The 26,502-nt window shown below is 36.6% G+C and overlaps 1 long non-coding RNA gene across 4 annotated transcripts in view; it reads right to left on the bottom strand.

Moving 5' to 3' along the window:
- LOC113840945 (uncharacterized) overlaps positions 1–26,502 on the bottom strand; it is a 109,032-nt gene that overhangs the window by 55,529 nt on the left and 27,001 nt on the right. Inside the window, exons 1-3 of one of the 4 annotated variants that reach the window (XR_011809931.1) lie at positions 3,114–3,249; positions 1,928–2,071; positions 1,594–1,641 (exon numbers count right to left, since the gene is read on the bottom strand). The exons of 2 other annotated variants lie outside the window; for them this stretch is intronic. This is a non-coding gene — a long non-coding RNA (uncharacterized lncRNA). Of the gene's footprint in view, positions 1–1,593; positions 1,642–1,927; positions 2,072–3,113; positions 3,250–8,590; positions 8,650–26,502 lie in introns of those variants that run through there. One more of the 4 variants, XR_011809930.1, reaches the window with a different exon arrangement.

Below are 26,502 nucleotides of genomic sequence, written 5' to 3'. Positions count from 1 at the left end.
TGCTCACTGTGGGGTTGTCATAGTAATGATTTCTCCCTGTCATTTTTCACTTTACCACACGACTCCATGGGATCAATTGCACTTAGCTCAGCATGGACAAGTATATATATAGTAGGCAAGGGAATGGAACTGCAACTTTGTTTTTCCCCTAACTCCATTGGAAGGCATCCCTCCATTCAAACAACAGCCGGTTACGATAGCATTAGAGTTCCTAAAAGGAAGGAGCTAGAATGTTTCTATCAGCCGACAGAGCTGGCCCAAAGCAAAACAAAAAATATGTTTACAGGGCCATAATCATTTCATAAAACCCCACAAAGAAAACAGAATACCTAATTTATACTCAGGTATATGTTGGAGTTCATAAGAACATAAGTGACTTGCTTCTTGCCTTTAGGCAGAAGCTCGTAGTTATCTTCAGTCTTTAGTAGGAGGCACAGGAACTTCACAAACTGCTGAGGATGGTGGTGGCTGGTACAGCTGCACCTTCACAGCGGTTCAACTAGTTCTCCTGTTAACTGAAAGAAGAACAGCGATGCAGAGTCAAGATATTTTCTAGCACCGTGCTTTTGTTTACTCTGAACAGAAAGAATCAAAGCACGTGCATGAACAACTCCTTGAAGAAGCAGCAGTTAAGATGTTAGCCCTTTCAGCAGATTAATATTCTGGCACTGAGAGACTTTCCCTGCCTTAGCCCCAGGCATTCTCATCTTGGAATTGCCTAAACCAAAGTTACTCATCTCAAAGTATACACCCTCGGTATAATTCTTCAGAAAAAAAAAAAAAAAAGGAACTTCAGGTAGCCTTGCCTGGAGCCAGTTTTTGACCACTTAACCAATGCAAATTCTCTCCATGATCATCAGCATGTAATTATTTTGTGCGTTCCCTCACGTGAAGCTCTGTTTAAAACTAATTCCAAAGGGCTTGCTGTTTTGCTCTTTGCTTGTTTGTTTGTTTCATTTTTAATACTCCAAAGCGACAGCATCTCATCAAATCACCCAAGATAAATTCCTCTTTGCCCAGTTAATTTACTGCAAGGCTCGAAATAATTTCTCAGTATCTACAAACCTCCCCTTCACTTACAATGTTACCTGTAATCTAAATGAAGCTCTTTTCTTTTCTTCCCATAGATATTAATTGTGAAGTATATTCTGACTTCAACACTACATTTGAAGCCACAGCAAGTAGCTTATGCATTTCTCACATGAGAGTATTTGTGATCTGGAATTCATGAACCATGGTGTATTTTGATACAATAAACAGTACTTTGGCACATTCTGTCCAGAAAGACAAGCAATCACGGACACACATTCAAGCATATTACTGGCCAAATTCATCCCAAAGTTACTAATTTAATTACGCATAACCATTTACATAATAGCAGTTTGGATTTTTCCTGTCATCCTCATAATAAAAATAAAAATAAAAAAATCCCTAACTACTGAATATTGCAGATGAGCAAAATTGAAGACTCTAAAGGCAGAACCCAAAGCAAGATGTTTTCAGACAGCTATTCCAGATTTAGAAGCTGCACATAGGAAATACGCTTCACTGGTAATCTCTGGCTCAAACTATAATCTGCAGTTTCATACTCACCTGCAGTCAGCAATTAATCCAGACATCTGTATATTATATTACTGTTACCTAAAGAAAATAAATCAGGTTTTATATTCCATCAGTATTTAAAACCAGCTATTAAAAACAAATAAAAGCAGAAAAATTGCACTGCAGTCATATTGCAGCATTCCCAAACACACTTGGTGATCCCAATGCAGAGAAAAGAACAAGGTGTCCTAAACCCCTCCTAGTGAGATAGCACCCTCACAGTGAATTCACAATTACACAGCAAGGTAATGTGAACTCCAGATCAAAGCACAAACAGGTAGGAAACACCAGTTCCACTTCTGAGAAGTGCGAGAAGGAAAATTACCAGCAGACTGCTTTTTTCCTGAGATGCACTTAGAGCAGATAGCAGTGTCTGAAGCAAGTGGTTTACATTAGATGCTCACATTTTTGCTTACAAGGACTTCGTCATTTTAGCCGCATATTTCAAGCATTACGGTAATATCAGTACCTGAAAAACGCACAAGCCTTATACACAAATGGTCTCAGAAAAATTCATACAGAATTAGAGGAAAAAAAAACAACTTGCAAGTATGGATTTATTCTATTTGAGCATGCCAGTCTCATTGGTTTCTTTAATTGCTTGTTTGCATAAGCAACTTTCACCCAGTTTTGGAAATGTAACCTATTTCTGTTTAGCAGGCTTCATGGTACATATTGTAATTAGCATGTTTGTAGCCCCCGGTGCAAAGTGTTCCTTCACTGTTGACTGAAAATATAATACAAATGGAATCATTACTTTTCTTTTGCTTCCTACATCATTCAAATATCATAACTGAAAGATCACAAAACTTGGCACGCTATTAGACTCAGACACAATAAACGATGACCCAACATGTTTTTGAGACAATCCCCTGAAGGTAAGTATTCCACATAAAGCCCCACAGTCCAAATTTCAGAATTAATTATTTTTGTCACTTGTGACAGGCATTATGAATCTGAGTTAATTAAATTAGGAAGGACTGTAAACAGAGTAACAGCTCAAAAGAAATGCATCTTTTTGATAAAATGTGCCATGGATTTTTGATGCTGAAATACAGGGTCTGGTTGGGGAACAAAGCTAAACCTACTGAGAAGATGAATTATATAATATGGATATATTGCTTCTGCTAGTTAACATGATTAAAAGACTATGTTAGAAGAGACTGTCAGGCAAAAACCGATCGTTCTGATTGACAATGGCAGTACAACCAATACCGGTATTTTAATGAGCATACGGCCACCAGTCCCAGAGGAATGCAGAAAAAAGCATTGCAAATGTTTATCAGTTTTGAAGCTAGTAAAACACCACAGTTTCTCTTTGAGAAAGGATGCAAGTCCCCAAAGTCTACCAGATCAAAAGCAGAACAATCACACCAAAGTACAGAATATAATGATATAGTCATGCCAAGAGATTCAGAAGCCTTTCCATAGTAAAAGCATATGACGGGCTAAGACCATTCAAATAAACACACGCAATGATTTCAGAAATTTGTCATCATCTCAAGCCATACCATCAGCACATAGTATTTTGTCCTGGACAAACATCTCAAGATTTGACTCTTAAAAGCAAATAGACAATTAGTTTTAAAACTGAGTAACTGAAACACAGTTTGCGGAAGCTATCAGGAAGCATTTCATAGACATATCAATCCCCACAGCAAATGTTTATTTTAATTAGCAATCTTAATAGGTCCCATTAGGTCCTATTTTAATTTAATTAGCAACCAACTCTGCTGAGTTTGTAAATTAACAAAACCCTTCCCAATCATTGTGCTGGAACTTCCCAGTAAATTACAAACAGGTCCTCAAACAAAAGTTCATGGAAACTACATTAACATTTACAGGCACGTTAGTCAAATCAAGACCACAAACAAATCATTAGATGCCCTAGATGGATCAAAAGTGGTGAAGCAGCAAGTCTCATAGACGTTCAGTACTGCCTATGTAAGGTAAGCATCAGGAGCCTGAGATCCAGCCTGCAATACACCAGAAATAGCGTAACACGGATTAACTTCTTACTGTGAGATACCCAAAATATGCATCCCAACTGCACAAGCCATGGCTGAGCTCCACTCTCCACAGACATGTCACTGCCAGGTTTGAGACTTCCAGAACATACAGAAAATATTATAAACTTTAAGGTGAACATTGCCTGAAACAGTTCAGACATAAGTGACAACAGAGGGTGTACCAGAAAACTTTCACTCCTCTTACACAATACAAATGAGATTCAAGGCAAATTATGTCACTACTGTTCTGGCTCAAATCATTTTACATTTTGCACCCTGTGCAATATTTTTTCCTCATTTTCTCTGCCTTTAAGTGGAATTTTTTTTTTCCTTACACAGTTCATTCCTTAGAAGATCATGAATATAACATTTTTAAGCCTGGTTTATACCACTTTGGACAGTTTCAATGGGTTTCTAAAGCATTTTAAAATCCTTTCTATAAAAAGTGAGAATCTTTCAAAGAAAATAAACACAGCCCCTCTCTGCGTACAAGTTTTTTTAAAAGAGAATATATGTGACAGTATAATTTCAATGTATATATACAGAAACATTTCAGTCTAGAATCTGCCCTGAAATTACCACAGGATGCTTGCATGTTGACAATATTTACAATAATTGATGCATAAAACACCATAAATATTTGGACAGGATTTGGCCTTTTTGCTCACAACAGATTAAATGGTACATCAGTGAAAACAGATATATACAAGTAAACCTCTTCCAAGTCCTTCGCATGCCTATGAAAATATTAAAAAAAAAAATAAAAAAAAAAATAAAAAAAAAAAGAATGAAGATGGAAGTCAAAGCTACTAACAGAGTCAATAACTGGGGATGAAAAAAAAATAAAAAAATCAGTGCTTATTCATCTGCTTTCTTTCCAGCTGCAGAAAGTGTAAAACTGTTCATATCAAGAATGCACTGATTACGAAGTAGCAAACAAATGACTGTCTAAACAATTGCAGAGAACTCCACTGGATCTGTAGGTTATAACGATTCCTACTCCACTAATGTGAAAACATCGCAGTGAAGTTCCATGTCTCTCAAAACAGAAACCTTCCTCCAAAGTTTTTTTTCACAGTGAGATCTCAGGATGACCTATTAACTTCTGACTGCTGTCAGAATCTCTGCTTTGTTACTGTTTGCTCTTTCAACATCTATTTTACTATTCAACATCTATCCAACTATTCAACATCTATTTTACTAGCTGAGACAGCCCATTGAGCAGGCTTACTCATCAAGATTTTCAAGCACTGAAGATCAAATTTCTAGACCTTGAGCTTAAGCCCTCTCAACAGCAGAAATTAATTGTATCAGTTGTGCCTCACTGACAAGAAATACTTATGTAAAACAGAACTCAAAAGGCTTGTAAGATACATATATTTACGTGTTGGCTGTTTGGCCTACCAGCTTCTTCCATACTCACTAAATTTGTTTTCAGAACATGAAATAACACAGTCACATAAATTAAAATTCACATCATATGCTGTTTCGTTCGCTCCACTTATATCTGTTCTTATTGGACAAAAAACAATCAACCCACAGAATAAAAGGCCCAGCTAACAACCGAACTAGTCTTCCAAGACTAGTGCTGCTGTTTCATTAGTACAACGTAGATTACGTTTTACATATTTTTCTCTAGAAAATCAATCAGGACCGTTTTATTTACTTGTCGGCAAAATGAATTAAACACTGTAATTCTGATCACCTCGTCTTCTGAATATTCAATAACTATTTGTGAAATATGATGAGTAGAGCATTAAAACTTCATTAGTAAATGTAGCAATCAGATTTTAGAAGATTTGGAATAGGCTGAATCTAGGTTTCAATTTACACTTATTAAATATAGATTACAATTTTTTTGTTACAGGTCAAGCAGCCTCCGCCACTGAGTAACTGAGTACTGTTGCAAATCAAAGCATGTCCTTACATGCAGTCTTTTACTGGACCATTGGCTGCCTAGACTCAAAATTCCATATTTTTATAATCTTATCAGGGATACTAATAAATTTCAATGTTAATGATCATTACAGACATGGTTGCTCAAGACTTTGTAGCCTCACCATGTCTTAAAGTTACACATGTCTGCAAAACTGTTATGAGAAAGCAAACCATGAAATATTTTAGGAATCTGGAGAAAATGGTTGTTTTGTTTTGGGGTTGTTGGTTTTTGCTTTTTTGTGATTTGTTTGATTTTCATGGTGGCCATTCCTATGTCTGTAGTATCTCACAGAATATTGCATATATTTCCTTCTATTGTATTGCCAGTTTTTCTCACTTTTCTCTATCACAGATCTTTGGTTTTCACTTTGCAGAAAAGCTGGGAAAAAGGAGCTTAAAAGATTTTGATTTTTTTTCTGTCTGATATTAGGCTTTAGGTGACATCTATTGCTCAGCATGTCACTTGAAAATCCATTTAAAACTTCCGTTAGTTTTCAAACCACTTTTAAAAAATCTCACTTCAGATTTCTAATAACAGATATTTCTAATTTCTAATAACATAAATTTCTAATTTCAGATAACTAATGGTTATCTTGGCATGGTGATATCAATTGCACTCTCCTGTGCTACCCATATATTCCTTTTCCAATTTGGCAAATGTCATTAAACAAAGAGGGAACACCTATACCAACTTTATTTAATGAACAAAGGAAGGCTTAAAAAAATAATTTCCTTTCTAAGATATTTTTTTGAATGAGTTGCTTTGCTTCTCCTACTCCACTGATTCTTGCACCTTCACATAGTAATAATGTACTCTGTACTTATGTACAGAGTACATTACTCTGTACTAATGAACTTGCTCTGTAAGATCAGCTGCTGTCCTTATGTTATTATTATTATTTCCCCAAGCCCCTACTGTGATCTTACAAAAGGCTTAGTACAGAGGATTTCTTTCCTCCACCTTTGCTTAAGGACTTGAAAATATTTTATCATGAGAGTTGTTTCAGTGTATAAGCTATTTATGGAATACATAAAGCATTAAAGCAAGCCAAAGCCTGAATCTCATTAGGACAATAAATCAAAGAAGAACAGAATGATTTTTCAGGAATGATGAACAGCTTTTCTCATTTAAGAACACAGATCATGCATCATTAAGGCATCTGGTCAGGTACAGAGTACGGCATATGCAAGAGGATTTAATATAGAGAGTGCTTTAATGACACTGTCAATATGGAGGTGGGAGGAAATTTTGTAAAGTATGGGGGTTGAGAAAGAAACATGACTCAGATTAACAATTAAGAAAGATTAACGATTAAGAAATGATCTGGATAGGCTGCACCAATGGGCTGAGGTTAACTACATGAAGTTCAACAAGGCCAAATGCCAGGTCCTGCACCTGGGGCGCAATAACCCCAAACAGAGCTACAGGCTGGGAGATGAGTGGTTGGAGAGCTGCCAGGCAGAGAAGGACCTGGGAGTGATGGTGGACAGTCAGCTGAATATGAGCCAGCAGTGTGCTCAGGTGGCCAAGAAGGCCAACAGCATCCTGGCTTGTATCAGAAACAGTGTGGCCAGCAGGGCTAGGGAGGTGATCGTCCCCCTGTACTCGGCTCTGGTGAGGCCGCACCTCGAGTACTGTGTTCAGTTTCGGGCCCCTCTCTACAAGAAGGACATCGAGGTGCTTGAGCGGGTCCAGAGAAGGGCGACGAAGCTGGTGAGGGGCCTGGAGAACAAGTCCTACGAGGAGCAGCTGAGGGAGCTGGGGTTGTTCAGCCTGGAGAAGAGGAGGCTCAGGGGCGACCTTATCGCTCTCTACAGATACCTTAAAGGAGGCTGTAGTGAGGTGGGGGTTGGTCTGTTCTCCCACGTGCCTGGTGACAGGACGAGGGGGAAAGGGCTAAAGTTGTACCAGGGGAGTTTTAGGTTAGATGTTAGGAAGAACTTCTTTACCGAAAGGGTTGTTAGACACTGGAACAGGCTGCCCAAGGAAGTGGTGGAGTCACCATCCCTGGAAGTCTTTAAAAGACGTTTAGATGCAGAGCTTAGGGATATGGTTTAGTGGGGACTGTTAGCGTTAGGTCAGAGGTTGGACTCGATGATCTTGAGGTCTCTTCCAACCTAGAAATTCTGTGATTCTGTGATTCTGTAAAGGCCATTCATAGAGCCTAGCTTTTAAAACGTAACAGCCTGGTATTTTCTCTGAATACTTTACTTGTCATGCTATAGCACAGTGCAATAAATTCACCACTCTAGCTCTCCTTAAGAAGACATGTTTCAAATGCTAGTTTAGTTTTCTGGAGTGAAAGACATGCTTTTCAGGAAAGAGTTAGCACTTCAATAAATCTAAGATTTTATAGTTTGAAAGCTCTGAAAGTTTCTAATAAAACAATAGGATATTGTTACAGAACATTAGATTTCATTTCACAGAATCACAGAATTTCTAGGTTGGAAGAGACCTCAAGATCATCGAGTCCAACCTCTGACCTAACGCTAACAGTCCCCACTAAACCATATCCCTAAGCTCTACATCTAAACGTCTTTTAAAGACTTCCAGGGATGGTGACTCCACCACTTCCCTGGGCAGCCTGTTCCAATGTCTAACAACCCTTTCGGTAAAGAAGTTCTTCCTAACATCTAACCTAAAACTCCCCTGGCGCAACTTTAGCCCATTCCCCCTCGTCCTGTCACCAGGCATGTGATTTCCATCAAAGGACAAGTTCAGCCATTACAAACTAATGCTATTTGCTAGAGTAAATAGCCTTCTCAACAAATTTTATGTCCTAATATATGGGGGGTTTATTTCTCTCTTTTTTTTTTAAGAAGATAAAAGCTTTTAGGATAAATCCCTAATGAGGAAAGTATGGCTTTTGGAGAGTATTAAGGATTTGAAACAAATAAATGTGTTCAAAATTGGGTACTTGAACTTTTCTCTTTCTGTGCTCCCTCCAGTATTGTGCTCTCCAAACTGAATCATCTAAAATTTTAATTTTAACCTTGCTGATTCAGTGAAACTATTCACATCATTTAGACATCAATCATACCTGTGAACAGATCATTAAGAAGATACAGCTGAGCTCTTCAAAGTGATACACAGCTGGAGTATACAACAGGCATGACCTGAAACAAGAGAAACACTGGCTAAATACATGGGGAAAAAAATCACCATGAGAATAGTCAAGCATCAGAACTGTTTGCCAAAAGTGCAGTCTTCATCCCTGGAGGTTTTTAAACCAACCAGACAAAAAAAATTGAGCAACCTGGCCTGGCCAGCTTTGACCAGGAAGTTAGATGAAAAACCTCCTGAGGTCCCTTCAAACTAGAATTATCCTATGATCTACTGCAGATTTTGTCCCATTGTGTTTGCTGTGTGTGACAGAGATATTCAAGCCTAATATCCACTTTTTTGTTGTTTGTTTTGTCCAGTATTGTGATCTGTCTTTTTCCTTTGCGTTTTTATATTTTTAAACAATTTTTATTACTGTAGTATCCAAATGTCTCCAGTGTATCGAAGCCCGATTTTATACACCCCCACTGTGTCTGAGATGCACAGAAATGGAGAATGAGAAAGCAGTAATACAGAGGATTTGATTTTTCTTGTATTCTGATATTTAAAATACAGATAAGTCTTATGGGTGTCTTCTAAATTTCTAGAAACTAGCTCACCAAAATTAAATCCAGATAAAAGTTAATTAATAGGTTCACATGTAATGTTTATTCTGAAAAGGAGTTTGACTAAGTTTCTGCTTCTTCCTAATTACTTGATGAACCAAATCCAGAGCAGCCTCAGCCAGCATTGTGCATTCCACTGTGGCACAACACAGCAAAAATAGGACACAGCTGTATCACTTGTATCCTTATTTATAGGTTTCCAGTATTCTCCGCAGAAATTAGAGAAATTAGTAGCCACTATTCTGATCCCTGGATAAAATGACTTGTTCAGAAAGCACTAGGTGCCTTGGTACAATATAGTCAATTCCTTTGCTCCTAGGGCATCTGACATATAGTCCTATCAGCTGCAAAGTCATCATGTAGGGCTTTTCAACAACTGGATGAGCCCTGCACATGGAAATGGAATTATGTGGTTTCATGCAGTCCTTTACCCTTTCCTCTCCCATACGTAGATAGGACCTAACTCATTCTTCATTATCAAGAGCCTTGATTTCAAAACCAAAAATTACTTATTTCAAACCTTTAGAAGCAAGTGAAATCTAGCGTAGAACTTCACAGTGTATTAAAAATATTCTATCATCCACCAACATTTCCTGCAATTAAAGAAGAGGAAAATTATGTACGTACATATTGAGACAAAGCTAAGTAATTTTAAAGTTGCTTAGGTGGCTGAAACAAGATAATGTAGAAAGGATTCTAAAAAGGACACTATGCAGCACTACTACCACACAAGTTACATAGCATATAGCACAAAATAGCTATAGGTTAAGGAAATGGGCTTCCACTTTAGTCCACAGCTCCATACTTCAGATATTCCAAATTACAAATCAAAATTTCAAATCAGAATTTGGCTTAATGGAAAGATGAGGGGACTCAACCTGTCTACTGTCAACTGAGAACTGGAACTGCAGTCAAATTTAGGAACTCGTTTGATGTCATCGTGACTGCACTGCAACTTGAAGCAAGCAAAAAAGGTGGCACTAGCTCTGTCAGACACGTGTGCCATTTTACCCAACAGATATTCCAGTACACTTAAGACTTGCTGAACTCACAAGACTAAACTGCATCTTACCCCATTAATTTTGGTATTTCTACAGTATTTTGGCTCCTCTGATCTCTAGCTTGGTAATTTACATCACTGCATGGATAATACGCAAGTGACTCATGATCACTGGGTGAGATGAAGTACCTTTAATGGGCCAGAAAACATGATACTGTTTAATCACTGCTTTACCACTGGCACTTAAAACTCTTAATTTGGATTGTGAAAGAGCCTCTCTCGTGCTACTTAACACTGAGCCTTAAACCAGGTAAAACATAATATCCTTCAGTATACGTACTACTAAAGTTTCAAAATAGATTCTTTTTCACACGGTAGGTAAAATTCTGGACCTAATTTTCTCATAATATCTAAGAAAGTTTCATTACAAGTTTGTTTTGTTGTTTTTTTTTTTTTTTCTAAATAGCTGCAGAGCTGCATTAATTATTATGTGTGACTAGATACTCTTTCAGAGAAATAGGAGATGCTACTGGAATTAAACTAACATTTCTAATTACTCTGAAGGGTTTTTTAGTAGTTTTCCATGATATATTTCCTGTTCCCAGTCTTTAAAATTAGACAAATTTTGGTTATATATATTCTGGAAGTCATATCTCAGGGAAGCGCGCTCCACTAATGGAAATGGATACACTCAACTGTCTACTCAGTGCATTTACAGTCAGATTACAGTTTCTTTTGTTTGGCCCATAGTCTACTGTTTTTGCCATACCAGCTGATCCTTTGTCAGAGGCAGATGCTCAGTTTAGTATTAGTTAAAACATTCTGTTTTCTCATTCATTTCTCAGGCACCTTATTTTAAAACTGCTACTTTTCTGTATTTAGAAGTTTTAGAATGATTCAAGTTTTGCCATGTTACTGATGCTGTATGATCCAATGTGAGAGAATGCAATGAAGATCTTGTGTGTTACCCTTGGCTTATTCTTCAGCTTAAATAGTTCAAGTCCACCTTTAGCATAACAAGCAGGAGACAGGCATACCCTAGTATGAATCTCATTCCATGACGGACTTGCTTCAGAAGACTTTAAAAGGGTTTAACCATGACTATCCTGACTATTAAAGAAGGACTGTGTGTTTTACATACAGCCAAAATTTAAGGAAAAAAGATGGTTTTCCTCTTCCCAGTCATCTTTTCCTTCATTTTAGACATTGTGATTTATCATAGTCATCCCTTTGTATTTTATCCATTTGTATAGGTACAGAAGTAGCAGTTTCAAAAACCGCTGTAAAAAATAAAGTTAGAAAATTTAAATAAAAATTTAAATAAACTGCCAAATTTAAATAAACTGCCAAATACCTATAAGCAATGTAGTTCTTCCTTCTGAGCTCAGCTATTTATTTTTCCAGGTTAGCTAACTTTGAAAAATAACCTATATTGGGAAAAAAAAATAGTAAGTTTAATCTCTTGCAAATGCTATTTTTTTTCCTTCCAAAAACTTGTGTTGTATTTAATTCCAATAACTTAGCTGTGAGAATAAAAATGCAGTAATAGTTACCTAGAAGGAGTATGACTGAAATGTCCAGGCTGGTTTTAATCAAAGTATTTATTAAACTTCAGCACATGGTATCATCCCATATTGCAGAAGGGAAAAAAATCGTTACTTTGTCAATGCTATTTATCTGAGTTTGTCTTTACAAGGAAACTAAGAATGCTTGGTCTTTCTGTGCTTGAGGCCAACTCAATTTCATCGAAGTATGTGGCTGTGAAATTTACTATATAGTTTTATGATAAATGTATGCCTAAAAAGAAATCTTGCAGTGTCATTTGCTATTGTGATAACACTAGTAACCATCATTTGCCACAACCAAGTCTAAAAGGTTCAATACATTTTGAAAGCAAAATATTATTTTATTGAACAGTCATTCTTCTCTTTTCAACCAGGTACGTAAACTACAGATTACAATGCAACTTAAAAAAAAAGACTCTTTTTCAGGTTAAATTGAAACAACAGAATCATGATTTCCTTAAACTTGGAATATACCATTAGGAAATTCAGGCATAAATCAGCTGCAGATTTATTCTTTGCACCGCCAGAATGGCAGAAATAAATTAAGATTCTTTCATTTCACTTCTATCACACAGGCACAACAAAAGTTATTCTTATATCCCAGAAAAGCCAGAACAGTTTTGACAGAAAGTGATTCTCAGAGCTTCTCCATGACTTCATAATATATTGCATTCTTCACAGCCCTGCCTGTAAGTCTCCCTTTCCAGAAAAGAGTCTCAGTCTGCATTAACCCCTCTTCAAGAAGCAACAGCAGGCTTTTTATGAGAGCTGATGTCTGAGTGTCTGAGTCAGTCCACGTTGATCTGAGCAGTGCAGGGCTGCTATTTGGACACAGAAGAGCAGATGACTCTCCTAGAATACCTACCTTCTGAAACGCATAAAGACTGCTTATGAAAACATCAGTACACATTTTAGCATCTCATTTTTCCGCTCTTTTTTCCTCATTTCAAGCTCATATTTGCTAAAGAAAAGCTCATAAAAACTAAAGATATACCACAAATATCCTTTATTACAGAAAAGAAAACATCAAGGAAGTTTATTGTTTTCAACATAAGATTATTCTCTAGTTGCTAACAGCCAAATAACCAAACAAAACAAAACAAAAAAAAAAAGAGAAATATTTCCCAAAACATTGTTGAGACAGTTCATCGTGCAATTTTACTATTCCTACGCTGTACATTTGTTAGCTTTCAGGTTTAACTTACAACTCAATTACAATACTGCACACAGCATAGTAAAAAAGCTTTTTACTTGCAGGAATGAACTACTCCCTTAAGACAAAACAATCCCTTAAGTGAAGGGGAGGAGGGTGTAATATCATTGCTGTTGTGTTTCACAGTCCTCCTCAGGTTGATCCAAAATGGGTTGATGTAGTTCCCTTCCCCGTCCCATTAACTAAATCATTTTTGTAATCATACCAACTTGTCAAGTGCCAACTTCTTGTCATATTTGCTTCTAATTAAACCCTTCATATATGTGCTTTCTCTCAGGAATGAACTAGATTCAGACATGAAGTATTTGGCACAACGAATAGAAAGACATTCCAATTTCTGTCAATATTAATGCTTCTGATTACTTACAATCCTGCAACTGTGTGAGCTTTCTAACATTGTGCTTTTGTTCTGTAGTTTTGCATTACGATGTCTTTTCATTCTCACTACAATCTAATGCTTATATTTATGCATAAAAATATTTTCTCCTTCTTTAAATCCATCATCAAGTTACCTGGTTCACATACGATACAATCCCATAACTTATTAGGTTCACCCATTTTTCATTTTCTCTACCCAGTTACTATTTGTACTTACTACTTTCTGCTTTATGGTAGGAAAAGTCATCACACAGCCAGATCTATTCTACCTTTCTCTTTCCCAGCTGATATCCACTGGCTGCAGTGACCAGAAGTACAGATCCCAAACTTTTGTTATCTGTATCTGCTTACAAAGGGAATGATTAGAGAGAACTGAGACACAAAAATCTGGGCAACCACAAAAAACTCTGAAATCCATGCTCTGCTTGGACAAATTGGGACAGTAGTAAGTGAGGATTCAAGTAGATTTCCTAAATATCTCCCACAAAAATAAATAAATAAATCCACTGAAAACATTTCCAATGGCTTGGCTATAGAGATATGAGAACTAGCTTACTTAGCTGAAAGAGATATAGATTACTCCCTGAAGCCTCTAATTTTGCTAGAATTGTTCACAGTGAGTAGTTCATCACTTCAGAAGTTTTCCTCCACAACTTCACAACTTGAATAGGTTCCTCAATGACCAAGTTAAATTGTATGCAATGGACAGGAAGTATAGTATGCAAAAAAAAAAAAAAAAAAAAAAAAGGTACTATTTGCAACTGTCCTAGAGTAACAATCGAGGTACTTTCTGCTTTCAACTAATTTTAAGAGATCTTTCTAACGCTTATATAATCTGTAATCAAATGGCATGACTCAAAGGGAAAGACTTGCTAGTATATAAGTTTAATAAAACTGAGAATTTCTTCTGATATTTCTGATGTACCTACCCACACAAACAGGTTACTGGTTAGTCCATTAAGGCCTTACATTGGCATTGGTTTTCAAAAAGGCAGTCTGGACAGGCTCAAAGCACTTGATAAGCTCCCAGAGCTTAAACTGACCTCAAACACCAGGACTCATTCTTTATCTCAGGCTGAAGAACTAACTTTAGCACAGCCAGCAAGCATCTCCAGGTTCACAGTAGTGTTCAGCATTTATGCAACACTTTTATCAAAACATCTCCAGTAACAACAGGTGTTTACCTTTAACCCTCTTTTAAGTGAGGGTTTCTGAACTCATTACTAAGTCAGTAACACTGTGTTCTCTTGACAAATGCATTAGACTACTTTGTGCGTTAGTCAAGCCAGGAACAACTGTGTCACCAATGTTCCCATCAACTTTAATGGTCCATATTCTATGCCACAGTGATGTAAAAATGAACAACTTGATTCAGAATTGTTTCTGAAAATACTAATTTAGTGACAGATTTAAAGAAGGTTATAGAACCCGCTTCCACTATTTGGCAAGTAAGCAAGTAAGAGATAAGGGATATTTTTTAAAGGTATTAAAAAGTTTCAAAGGTCTTTTCTAAAACATTTGCTGTAATTCTAAAGGTGTTTCCATCACAACTGATAGCTATGCAGATTCCCATTTCTCGATGATATTGCAAATAGCATTGGTGTTGGCTCACTAGAACTTCAAATGAGAAAAATGTATTTCACAGATGTTACTCAGAATTCATGGCCGGTTGTCCCAAATCCTGATCCTGAACTGGAAATAAAGACCTCAGAAAAGGTCCTTATACCATCCCCACATCATTCATGAGAAAATAATCTGATTTGATTTGATTTGGGATTTTTGTCATTTTCTTGTAAAGATTTATACTGTAAAAAATATCCAGTATTCGCAAATACCATCATATGTTAAAAGTACTCATAAAGAATAGTCGATTATCTCTCAGCTACCACAATCCTTCCTCAAGGCCAAGGTTAGTTTTAATATCAGTCTCAACAGAATCTATTTTCATCCAAAATACAGATCTCAGAACATTTGGTGATTGTAAAGCAATATTCAAGGATTCTGATCCTCAGAACAACTAAAGTTTCTATTCACCACTTAGCTGACCAAAAAAAAAAAAAAGGTCTTCAGCTAGTTGCTGAGCAAGGAAGCAACACTGAATAAACATGTTAATATTTCGGCATCTTTCCAAATCATTTCTCCAAATAATCTTGCCAGAAAGATTTTTTTTCCCTGGAAAGTCACCAAAAAATGTTTCAAAACAAAATGTCATCAAATGCAATATAATAGGGAATTCTACATTAAAGTATATTAAGAGAATTCTTCAATGAAGCTCCAATGTATTTTCTTTATTTTTTTTTTCATTTTTAACATTTATTTACTTTTAATTTTACTTTCTTTATTGAAATAAGTTGAGTCTTTCATCTATTCAGTATCACAGCACGGGTTCATAAAGAAACCGGAGAGCTCAGAAAGAAATTGAAATGCCTGAGCCTTCAAACAGTGGCATCAAAAACTATGTAACAAAAACGTATCAAATCGTAATAGTATTAAGTTCATAGGATTTTGCTTGAATAATGTTTAATAGTATTATCCTCATATTAAGAAAAGATCAGCTGGACTGAGGAAAAAAAGCCTGCAGTCCAGGAATGGTATCTGGAGGCTCTGGACTCAAAGAACATCAAGAATTTACAGTGTCAATAACCCAGGAAATTAAATTCCTCTTTTGAAGACATTTAATCATGTTTTCAGATATGCCAGGGGAAGCTTTTGTAATATAATAAAAGAGATGGTACACTTTTTTGATTTAGAAAATAATACGTTCCAGCCTCTATGGCCTAAGGCAAAAATACAAAACTAAAACGACTGATTTCAAGAATGCCATATGGCATCATATCGTTTAGTACACTAAAGCTATTAAAACTGGTTTCAATACTTTATATTGGCTACAGAGAACACAAGCGTTCCCTCTTGCAGGCTTAACTTTAGCAATTAAAAAAAAAAAAAGAAGTGATTTGACTGAAAAGTCAAATCACTTCTCGGCATCTTCAGCTGCTACCTGTGTCAGCAGAAGCTACAGATGTCTCTGGATCATGAATTAATTCAAATTAGAAGTTTAAAATATGCTCATTAAGGTCAAAATGTTGGACAACATACATACTTGACAAGAGCCATAATATGTGCAGTAAGTTAAGAAATAGGTATTACATGCATTAATTACACCCACATCCTTACTATTTTATATTCTGTGATACACAGCCAGGTATCATTACCACATAACACAATATATATTTATATCTCATGTCACAACAAAAGCCAATACATTTTTATAGTCTCAGTCCTTGGCACTAACATTAATTCTTGTTTTTCTGCAAGTAACATGAAAATTTTAGTGTATGAGGGACACCCACTTCACACACAGAAGGTAGTTTATTCTCTGTAAGAGTCATCTGAGCTGACAAAAAATACTACCTTGCAAGAAAAAAACAAAACCAAACACCCTGTGCTCAGAAACCTGGCTTCATTTTATATTGTAAGCGATCACAATTAAGACAAGGGAATATACTACAGCAAGATACACATGTGGCAGTCTGCCACCCCTGTCCTCTATTTTTCTGTCCTGCTGTCCCCTGCTCATCATCAGCATCAAGCATTCTGTGCGGAGTGGGCTGTGACGTTGGTGTGCAAGAGTCAGAAGGCTGACTCACACAGTGAGAGCAAAAGGGGAAGAGAAAACAGACATACCAGAAAAGAGGGTGGATTTTTTAAAGTCAAATGTAAGGTAGAATGTTCACAACTGCTTTTTTCCAAGTGAATTGGCCTTCCTCCCAGTAGAGAAACACACTGCGCTGGAGTGTTAGGTGTATTCGTTCCATCAACACAGCTGTTATTCTGTTATTCCATGTCCATGGGAGATATAAAAAGAAAAAAAAAAAACAACAACAACAACAACAAAAAAAAAAGAGCCACCACATATTGCTGGGCAATTAATTCATTGCGAATATTAAAATATATATATATATATATCACTGTAAAGCCCTTGTCTATTCACAAAACCGCTCTGGTTTAGTTGTTTAGAAAGCAGATAAGAACTCAAGGTTGATTGCATGCAACCACTGAGCTACAACTGCATTCACACTCACTTCGCTAAACAGAACATCTGGACAAACTATGAAAAAAAGGCTAAAGTAAAAGCAAGGAGAATAACAGGAAGCTCAGCTCAATCGGCACCCAGACTATGCTTGCTTTTAATTCTACTATGAATTTGCATGCACATTTTAGCAAACTGTTAGCCATCTACTGATTGCAGTCTTGTTTCAGATAAATTAATTTTATTGATGCTGAATTTAACCAGCTAACCTTTACTATTTATTTTCAATACATGTCATGCAATGCATTTTTATTGCTTAGAGAAGTATTGATTAAAGCCTCTGTCTCCAAGCATTCTGATTGCCTCATGTAATTAGGAAGTCTAATAAGAGCATGAAGTGCAAATAACATTTTAGATTTGCATGAAGACCTGTGCGTGACCTTTACAAACAGGATATACTCCAAAATACATCTGCCCTCGAGGTAAAGGACAGCAAATTAATAGAAAGCCAGTAGACAAGCCAAGGTATGAGAAGAGGGTGGTAAAGTGCTGTGGATTTGCTTGGTATCTTTAAGGTCTGCACAAAACAGACAGGATCCCCACCAGTAATGTCTGAGCCACCTAACACAGAAAGCTACGTTCAGACCATTTGAGAGGATACGTACATGGTATTTTAAGCCATGGTTCCAAGTTTTTTAAGTAACACAGCAATTCCAAAGAATCTCAAACCTATCCAAAGTTGTAAGCTGGGTGCAGGCACAAAGCTACAGGAAAATAACCAAGGGTTTATGCAAGTGCAAAAACACAAGCACAGAAAGAGTATAGAAGCATCTAGACCTTTCAAACAGGCAGAGGGGATTTGCCACAACACACCAGACCACTTATTCATGTGAGCCAGAGTCCTGTCAGCAGCAGCTACCCCTGACTCAATTGAGAATGTAAATAAGAGGAATGTCTGAGTTGTTTTTTTTTTTCCACGTCATCTGATAACTAGAGATCAAATTTGCCACAGATAAACTTCATCAGCTAGATAATCTGCCAAGTGACATTATAAGAAAGTTTAATGACATTTGGCTTTTAAATAATGCCTGAGTAGACTAATTACAAGGGAGAAGAAGAAAACTTGGAAATCTATTCTGTGAATGGATGCAGAACATGCTTTAAATTAGAGCACTTTTATTCCCCAAAAGTTATTTAATTCATTTTATAGCCTCAGAAATCAGGTTTGGAAAGCACCAAACAGGCCCATTTTCCTTCTCTTGCCTATGGCAGGATGCATTACTTACATACTGTACTGTACTATGTTTTCTAGCCCTGTCTCATTTTAAACACAGCTTCAAAGATAGGAAGCATCCTACAATTCCCTTGGGAAACTACTCCAAAACAGCATAGAGGTTGATTTCTGACATTTAATATAATCTCTCCTCCTCAGCTTCAACCCATTACTCTCACCCTGTCACCTTCTAACAGAGTTTGAAAACAAGCAGAAGGATTTTCTGAAATCTTGTTTAAGTTTTGGACACTGTCATCCATATTCTGAGACAAATACGTTACACCATGGCAAGCACACCCTGATCTATTTCTAAAATTTCACCCCAAAACCACACAGAGTTATAGCCACTGTCCTCTCTCAAGGAACTTCAAGATTAACAGTGTTCTTCTATAGCCATCATTGGAAAAAGACTATGGAGATAAGATCTCAGGCAAGGCATTTTTCCATAGCCTTTGATCAATCCCAGTCAAAATCAAGAGACCTTTGTTGATCCTCAACAGCGGAGGAAAAGTTGATATCTACTACTTATATCAAAATGGAGTATCGTACTTTACAGTACATCAAGTTGGTTTGCCAGTGGCAAACTGGTAATTCGTATGTTCTGTATCTCAGACTCATATTAACAGTGGTATCCAATCATTCTAAGAAAAGAATTATAACAACTAAACTAAACAGAAGTAAAACAATTTATGAGAGGCTCAACTGAATAACCTCTGACCTTAGCATCCAGTGGATCAAAACAGTATTTCACTACTACTTGTCTGTTGAAGTGTATCCTACCCTTTTCAAAGTTCAAGGACTGGAATGTCTCAAAGAAAAACAAGCACTTCAAAGGGAGGTGGTGGTGAAGAATTCATTAGGAGATTCTGAACCAAATTAACATTTTTATTTGCTCAAAGTCATCAGAATGCTGTAGTAGAATATGTAGAAAAAAAAGAAATTCTCAAGGTAATAACGCTACCTACCTTCTGCTCAGGGGCAAATAATGACAAGGTCATTTACAGCTTTACTAGAAGGTAAAGCGAACAAGTTCTGATGATATTACTTGCAGTACTAAATCTGATACGCTCATAGTTGTAGTTATCTGGGGGTTTACAGTTCTATCTTTCTGTTCACATGAAGCTGTTCCACATTGATCGTACCCTATAATTGCATCAATAGCTGATGTTTCCAGTTCACTGACTGCATAGTTCTTACATGTTGTTCATGTTACATGGCAGAATTTCTGATTTCTACTTCTGGTGAACAGGAACAGTGCTGTCCACTACAGATTGGAAGTCCAAGTAAGACCAGAAGATATATGAGTTACAATGACCTTTGATTGGGAGGACTTATAAGAACTCTTATTCCACCGCACAACTTACAGAAAATGCCATCTTAAAAGCAGCACACAGACTACAAAAACTCTAGAATACGTACCTTTTCCCACTGTGCCAACACTTAGGGAATACATAAGTGAAAAGCTCTTTAATATATTACTGCTTTAGAAGTTCCTTATGTGCCACACGAAGAACCCACATGCTTCTGTTCTGTTTGATAATTGCATACCTGAAATGGAATTTGAAGGCACTTTACTGTACTAAGAAAATACTGTAAAATTCAGTATCTATTTCCAAAAATCACAAGACCATCATATGAATTAGCAACACTAATATACAAGCTGAACAGCCCATACAACTAGGCACAGGGTTACGATCTGGAATTAACTCCTTCCTCCTCAGATGAAGAAACTGTCTCCCACACTTCCTCACCATGTGCATGTTTGATCAGCTGCTGTACTATGGTGGGTAGCACACAGGCAGCACACTGTCAGCAAGGTTCTGCCTGTTCTCTAACTTCTTCATTCCTTTCCTGAATACTTGAGGTGGTATCATAAATAGTAGGATAGGAAAACCTCAGAAAACAGCAATATTTCCAAAACAAAAAGGAATTCTTTTTCCAAAGTAGTGAATCCACGATGCACAATTTCCGATCTGCCTCAAAAATCTTTAGCCTGTTATTATATACTTTGGGACAGTAGTAAACAAAGATTGCAAGCTTGTAAAGCTCTCTTTGTGTCATAACTGCTGTTGATATTCCTGATGTGTGCATACAGGCTTGATTTCTCTTGCTACCTTGAAACTAACTGTAAAACAAATGCAATAAAACGCACAGCGCACCTCACCTACAATCTCTTTTGGGTATAGGTAATAAGTATGTTACCAGCTGCTTGCACAGTTGAACTGACTGCATCCCAAAGCATGCATTTGCTCCACCAAAAGTCTTTTATTTAAAAGAAATAAACATACTAACTCCTCAAGCTTTCTTAGCCAGAGAAAACTTAATATCCTATTGTTCTATTAATCCTGAATAAACAAGGTTGACACATGAATCTACCTGGCATATACATGTATCTAGCTTTCCTTTCACTACTTCCATTTTTCTGCTCCTCCTCTCCTTCAGGGTGGTGAGTTTTTCATTTCAGCCATTTTCCTTATATGACTGTAATAGTTATGAACAGTAGGTAAATGAATCACATTTCCTTCTAAAATAAATGAAATTCCATCCTTAAAGTAGTTACTGTTTCTGGCCACTTCTGGTTTTATTACAGAAGTGTTCCAGATACTCACATGTCTGAAGCTCAAAATTTCAAGTCGCATTACATCTATTTAATTTGTTCTAAATGAAATTATGGTTTATGTTATCTCATTTTCTATAATTATAAAAAAAAAATCCAGATGGTTTGAAGGTGTTTTAGTTGGGTCCTCATACAAAAAAAAAAAAAAAAAAAAAAAAAGAATTTAAACTTTATCATAGGAAGATTAATTAACAAAATAGGTGACTCAAGCCATTCTTTACCAGACCACACTGCAAGATTAGAAAAATCAGTGTCCTCATTTGACCTAACTGGTCTAACATCCCAACTACAATCAGAGAATAAGGCGCTTAACAAAACCAAACAATTTGAATCTGAATATGAACTCACTTAATAATTAGAAGTAGTCTGAGTTTCTTAATTTGGCAGATCTCAACTATAGGCCCAAGACAGTCAAGCATTTACAAAACAAAACAAAACAAAAAAAACACACATTTCTGTTATGGCCCTTATTTAACTTCAATAGCTTTATAATAAAAGCATTTCTATGTGTATATTCCAAGGACTATACAAACAGAAAGCACTGAAGCACTCTTTAAAAATTAGGTATGCAACTCTTTTAGCAGAGTTCCCTTATTATCCAGACTTTTTAAGTTCCTTGGGAAACCATAGGACATACAGGAACAGAGTGTAACTATTTGGTTTTGGTGGTCTTTACTGTTCAGTTTTTACCACATCAAATACTGAAATGAAAAATATAATAGGCTACAACAGACAAATATACAAATGGAAATTGTTCACATACAAATGGAAGCAAAGGGAATCTGGCTGTGAGCTATAAATACTTCCAGGTCCCAAGGTTATGTAGGCACACAAAAGTGCTGCAGGTAGTAGCTGACAATGACATTTTCCTGAGACAGGATAGAAATTCTATAAAAATAAGAGAAGAAACAACAAGGCAGCAAACTATGAATAGCCTTTCTATGGGGCAGAAGAGTATCAGACATAACTTTCATAAAGGGTGTAGGGTTTGATCTCATTTTTCCTGATTGAATTTATTTCTAGCTAATAACTCTCTGCCTCACTGAAGCATGGTCTTTTACATTTTGTCAGCACTACCACTGAGATCAGAATAAACTCAAAAGAAATGACTGTAAGGAATCAAAATCATTATGGAGTGAGAGGAAGGACAGATACCAGATTTGGGGTGACAGCCCACTAAAGTTTTGAATTAGTTTTCCTAGGAAACCAGAACTTTAGTCTAAAAACAGAATGGAGTAAAAACTGACATTAAAAAACATGAAACTTTTTCATATGACTCTATTGTCACTTTTCCATTGCTTTTATCCTTCATTATTTTTCCAGAACAGTACAGAGCCTACCATTTGCAAGAACTTCCTGTGACTCTCAAGATTATGATCCAAGAACAGTTTCAAAGGTCACAGCTGTGCACATATGGGGTTTCTGGATTAACAAATACAAACAAACAAAAATCTCTTTACAGTGTCTGAAAAGAGATGCTACACGTATTCAACAGAAATACATCAATGCTGTTTGTTAAATGTGTGTTAGCATAAAGCAAGAGTAAGATCTTTCTTACATGAAAGGAAATGAAAAAGGGTAGTCTTCAAAAGAAAAAAAACAAACATGTAAGTGAGCAAATGATACAGCTGCCTATAATGGCTAAGAAAGGTACCTCACGTCAAAAGTTCCTTATAATTTAAAGGTCCTCTTTATGTGGTAAATTTGATATTAGTTTCTAATGCAGAAGCATTTACTTTCTTCACATTACATTATTAAAAACTGTGCTGGTTTTGTAAGGATGAGGAGTACAGGAGGGGAAGCTGTGTTTCAAAATTTCTGAGATGCTTTAGACCTTCATATTTACCAACTCAGGGACTGAGCTTATGAAAAAGTTAACACCTGTTCAGTATTTTTTATTTAATCATGTCATTCCCACTGGCTTGTCATTGTATTTTCATGTCTTCTTGCTTCAAGTACACCCGCATACACAAGTACAACTTCACTCAGGAGTACTTTGAAAGATCAAGCTCCACGTGACTATGCTATTTGAAAGCTTGCTCATATCAATCCTTGACATATTCTGTAAATTATTGCATGTGCGATCATGGACTGTGATATATTTATCCAAAATCCACAGGTACAGATTTTAGTACTAATGAAATAATATCGATGTCATAAAAGTCATACTACGTAATGAAAACAGTATCCATGATGCAAATTGTAAAATAATCAGACAAGCATTCCTCTGACTGAGGAACTTCTCAAAGGTAAAAAGCTTTACTGAGGTGGTAAAAAAGATGATGAAATTTTTCCATCTCCAGTGGTTTAAATTGAAAATTTAGAGTGTAGGTTGGAAGATTTACCAAGCAAGTCTTTTAACAGGTAAGCGTTCTCTGGGAAAACACCTCCTGTACACTAACAAACACCTAAGGGCTTCCAGCAATCCTTGTACAGATTTTGTCAGGTCAAAGGGTTCGGAGACTGAGAAACCCATAGACCAATCTGTTCCAGTGTTTTTTCAGCCTTTGATATGAAATTCGTAGCCGTGCTGAAGGCCCAGAAAGACTCACTTATCAACGGTCTGAACTTCACACGCTTGACTTGAAACTTGTGTTCCCCAGGGACTGGATAGATTCCCCTTAAGTGTATGCCCAGATAGTCACATCTACAAAATATTAAGGACAAGAATATATCCCAGTTAGAATTATATGAGTCCAAAAAAATGCAGAATTTCAAAGTGAAGAGCTGCATGCTGATGCTCTGCGTCTGGCTACGTGCACTCGGGCAAGATGGGATTTCCACTTCACGGAATCACAGACTGAGTCAGGTTGTAAAGGACCTCTGGAGGTCCTGTGGCCCAGCTTCCATCTCACAGCAGGGTCAGCTATGAGATCAGATCAGGTTGTTCAGGGTTTTATTCAGTCAGTGTTTGAGAAACTCCAATGGTAGACGGCGTATGCCACCTGTGGGCAGCCTAGTCCAATCGATGCTTGGCTTTCCTCATAAGCAGTCAAAACTGCTCCTATTTCAATTTATGCCCACTCTGTCTTGTCCTCCCAGCCTCCACTATAAATATATGGTTTTACAGAACACACCTCAGTCCAAAGTTTACCTTCAGATTTTAAAGACCAGTACTTTTCATGGCATACAAATCTGTACACCGAAACACAAACCTTAAGACCAAAATAATTTCCCCTTTAATATCCGACACTGATCATAGTCTACCAGCTGAACCACAAGACTTATCTGAACTGCTGCCAGAGGGATCCAGTTTAGTCATAGCTTAGGTCTTGATTTTCCCCAAGAAACAGTTGGATGTAATGCCAAGAGATGAGCTAGTGTCACATAAAAAGTGCTCCAAGGGCAACTTAAATCATTTAGTAACTTTCAGGAGAACAGAAACAAGACCAGACACTGATATTTTTCACTCAAAAATTGCTTCATGGAGAAGTGATCATCTAATTTTATTACTGCCCCCATAAACATGGATAGTGCATTTTCCTCCTTATCCTGTTTCTGCATGTATAACATTGGGATTACAATCCTTTCTGAATTCTGACATAGATAGCACTAACACAAATTATGCATCTCAATATGACTGCATTGCTGAAATTGAGGTAACTGATAGACAAATGTGTTTGTTTGTTGTCCTCCCCATGCTCCCCCCAACTAATTAAAATGCCAGGGTGTGAATAGCTGTTATCATGCCCAGAGACAGAGATAAATGGATGAATACATAGAAAACTCTGTATAACACATACATGGAATAACTTTAGCAGACAAGAGGGGCTGGAATTAATAGCTGTTTTCAACCTGATAACAGTCCTAAAACGCTAGCAGTACTTTGCCTCAGCACCCAGCACATCTATTTATGCATTTACAGCTTATAAAAGAAAAATTTTAAGATCTACTAAATACATGTTTTAAATTTCTACAAAAGAGCATTTAGAATACTATACATGTAGATTTGGCTTGAAGGATTTTTTTTATTCATGTATTTAACTTTAAAAATGTACATACTAAATCTCAATGTAATGCAATTATAGAAATCTCATGCCATGGACGGCTCATGCACAAATAGCCCTAGTTTATAAATAAAGATAAGAAAATTGTAGGAATCTGACAGCTGGAACTTCACAGAGAAGCATTTGTTAACTACCATGTGATTTTCAAGAAATCTGAATCTATGATCAAATAAAGCAGCTAGAACTTCAGATGCTGAGCCAAATTTTATCCAACATCTTTGTCTTTAGAAAACTGGAATACTTACCATAAAAGTATGTAGGACATTCCTTAATTCCTTCCTCCACAGAAGAGAAGTTGCACAAAAATAGAAGGGAAAGAACTATTTTCACTTCCAAAACCTAACAACAGTTAAGAAAACCTCACAAAATATTCTAGACTTCATTACATTCACCTTCTCAAGCCCCAGAAGATTTCAGAATCTTACATTCTCACAGATGTTGTTGTACCTTTCTTTTCCTTTCAGCAGTAGGATGCAAGTGGAGACTATATACTGACTTTTTTTTTTAAACAAAGTCAAAAAAAAAACAATTAAAACAAGCACGTTTTCATTTAACATTTGAATTATCAATGTGGAAACTGTAAAACAAAGGTAATTTTGATTGTAAGTTTTTTTGTTTGTTTGTTTAAAAAAAGTATTCTCTTGCATCATATTACAAAGGGTCAAGATTGAAACTGCCAGCGTAATATTTGTACACAAGTTCCTTCAGAGGGACCAAACAGAACGAAAAACGAAATTCAAACGTGATTAGCTTTAAATGAAGTAGCTGAAGACAAAATAAGTAAATGAATTTGGGGATTTACCTGTCACTAGTGGAGAGATTTCTTAGAAAAATCAAATCAGCAGAATGAAACAGACACATTCCCTTTCCATTTGCTCTTTTATCAATCACAGTTTTTCTATGCTTCTTTGAACTTAACATGTAAAACGGCAACCACTGCAATAACCACTGTGGAACACAAGGTACAGTGGTAAAATTTTATTACCAGTTAATAACAGTGTGCAAAGAAGCAGCTGTTTTAGAAACAAATCTGTTCCTTGAATAACGTTATGGCCCTTTGTATGCTCTGAAACATACCCTAATGCTGTCTTGCTCTACGCTGACAGTCAAAGAGAAATGGCTTCCCACTATGTTATACATTTTAAAAAGGGGGCACAGGAGTCATATTGTTCTTACAAGACAGAAATAAAAGACACATTTC

The sequence above is a fragment of the Anas platyrhynchos genome, chromosome 5, assembly GCF_047663525.1.
Source record: "Anas platyrhynchos isolate ZD024472 breed Pekin duck chromosome 5, IASCAAS_PekinDuck_T2T, whole genome shotgun sequence".
NCBI lineage: Eukaryota > Metazoa > Chordata > Aves > Anseriformes > Anatidae > Anas > Anas platyrhynchos.
Note: the sequence above shows the minus strand (reverse complement) of the source record. Positions and strands in the feature narration are given on the sequence as shown.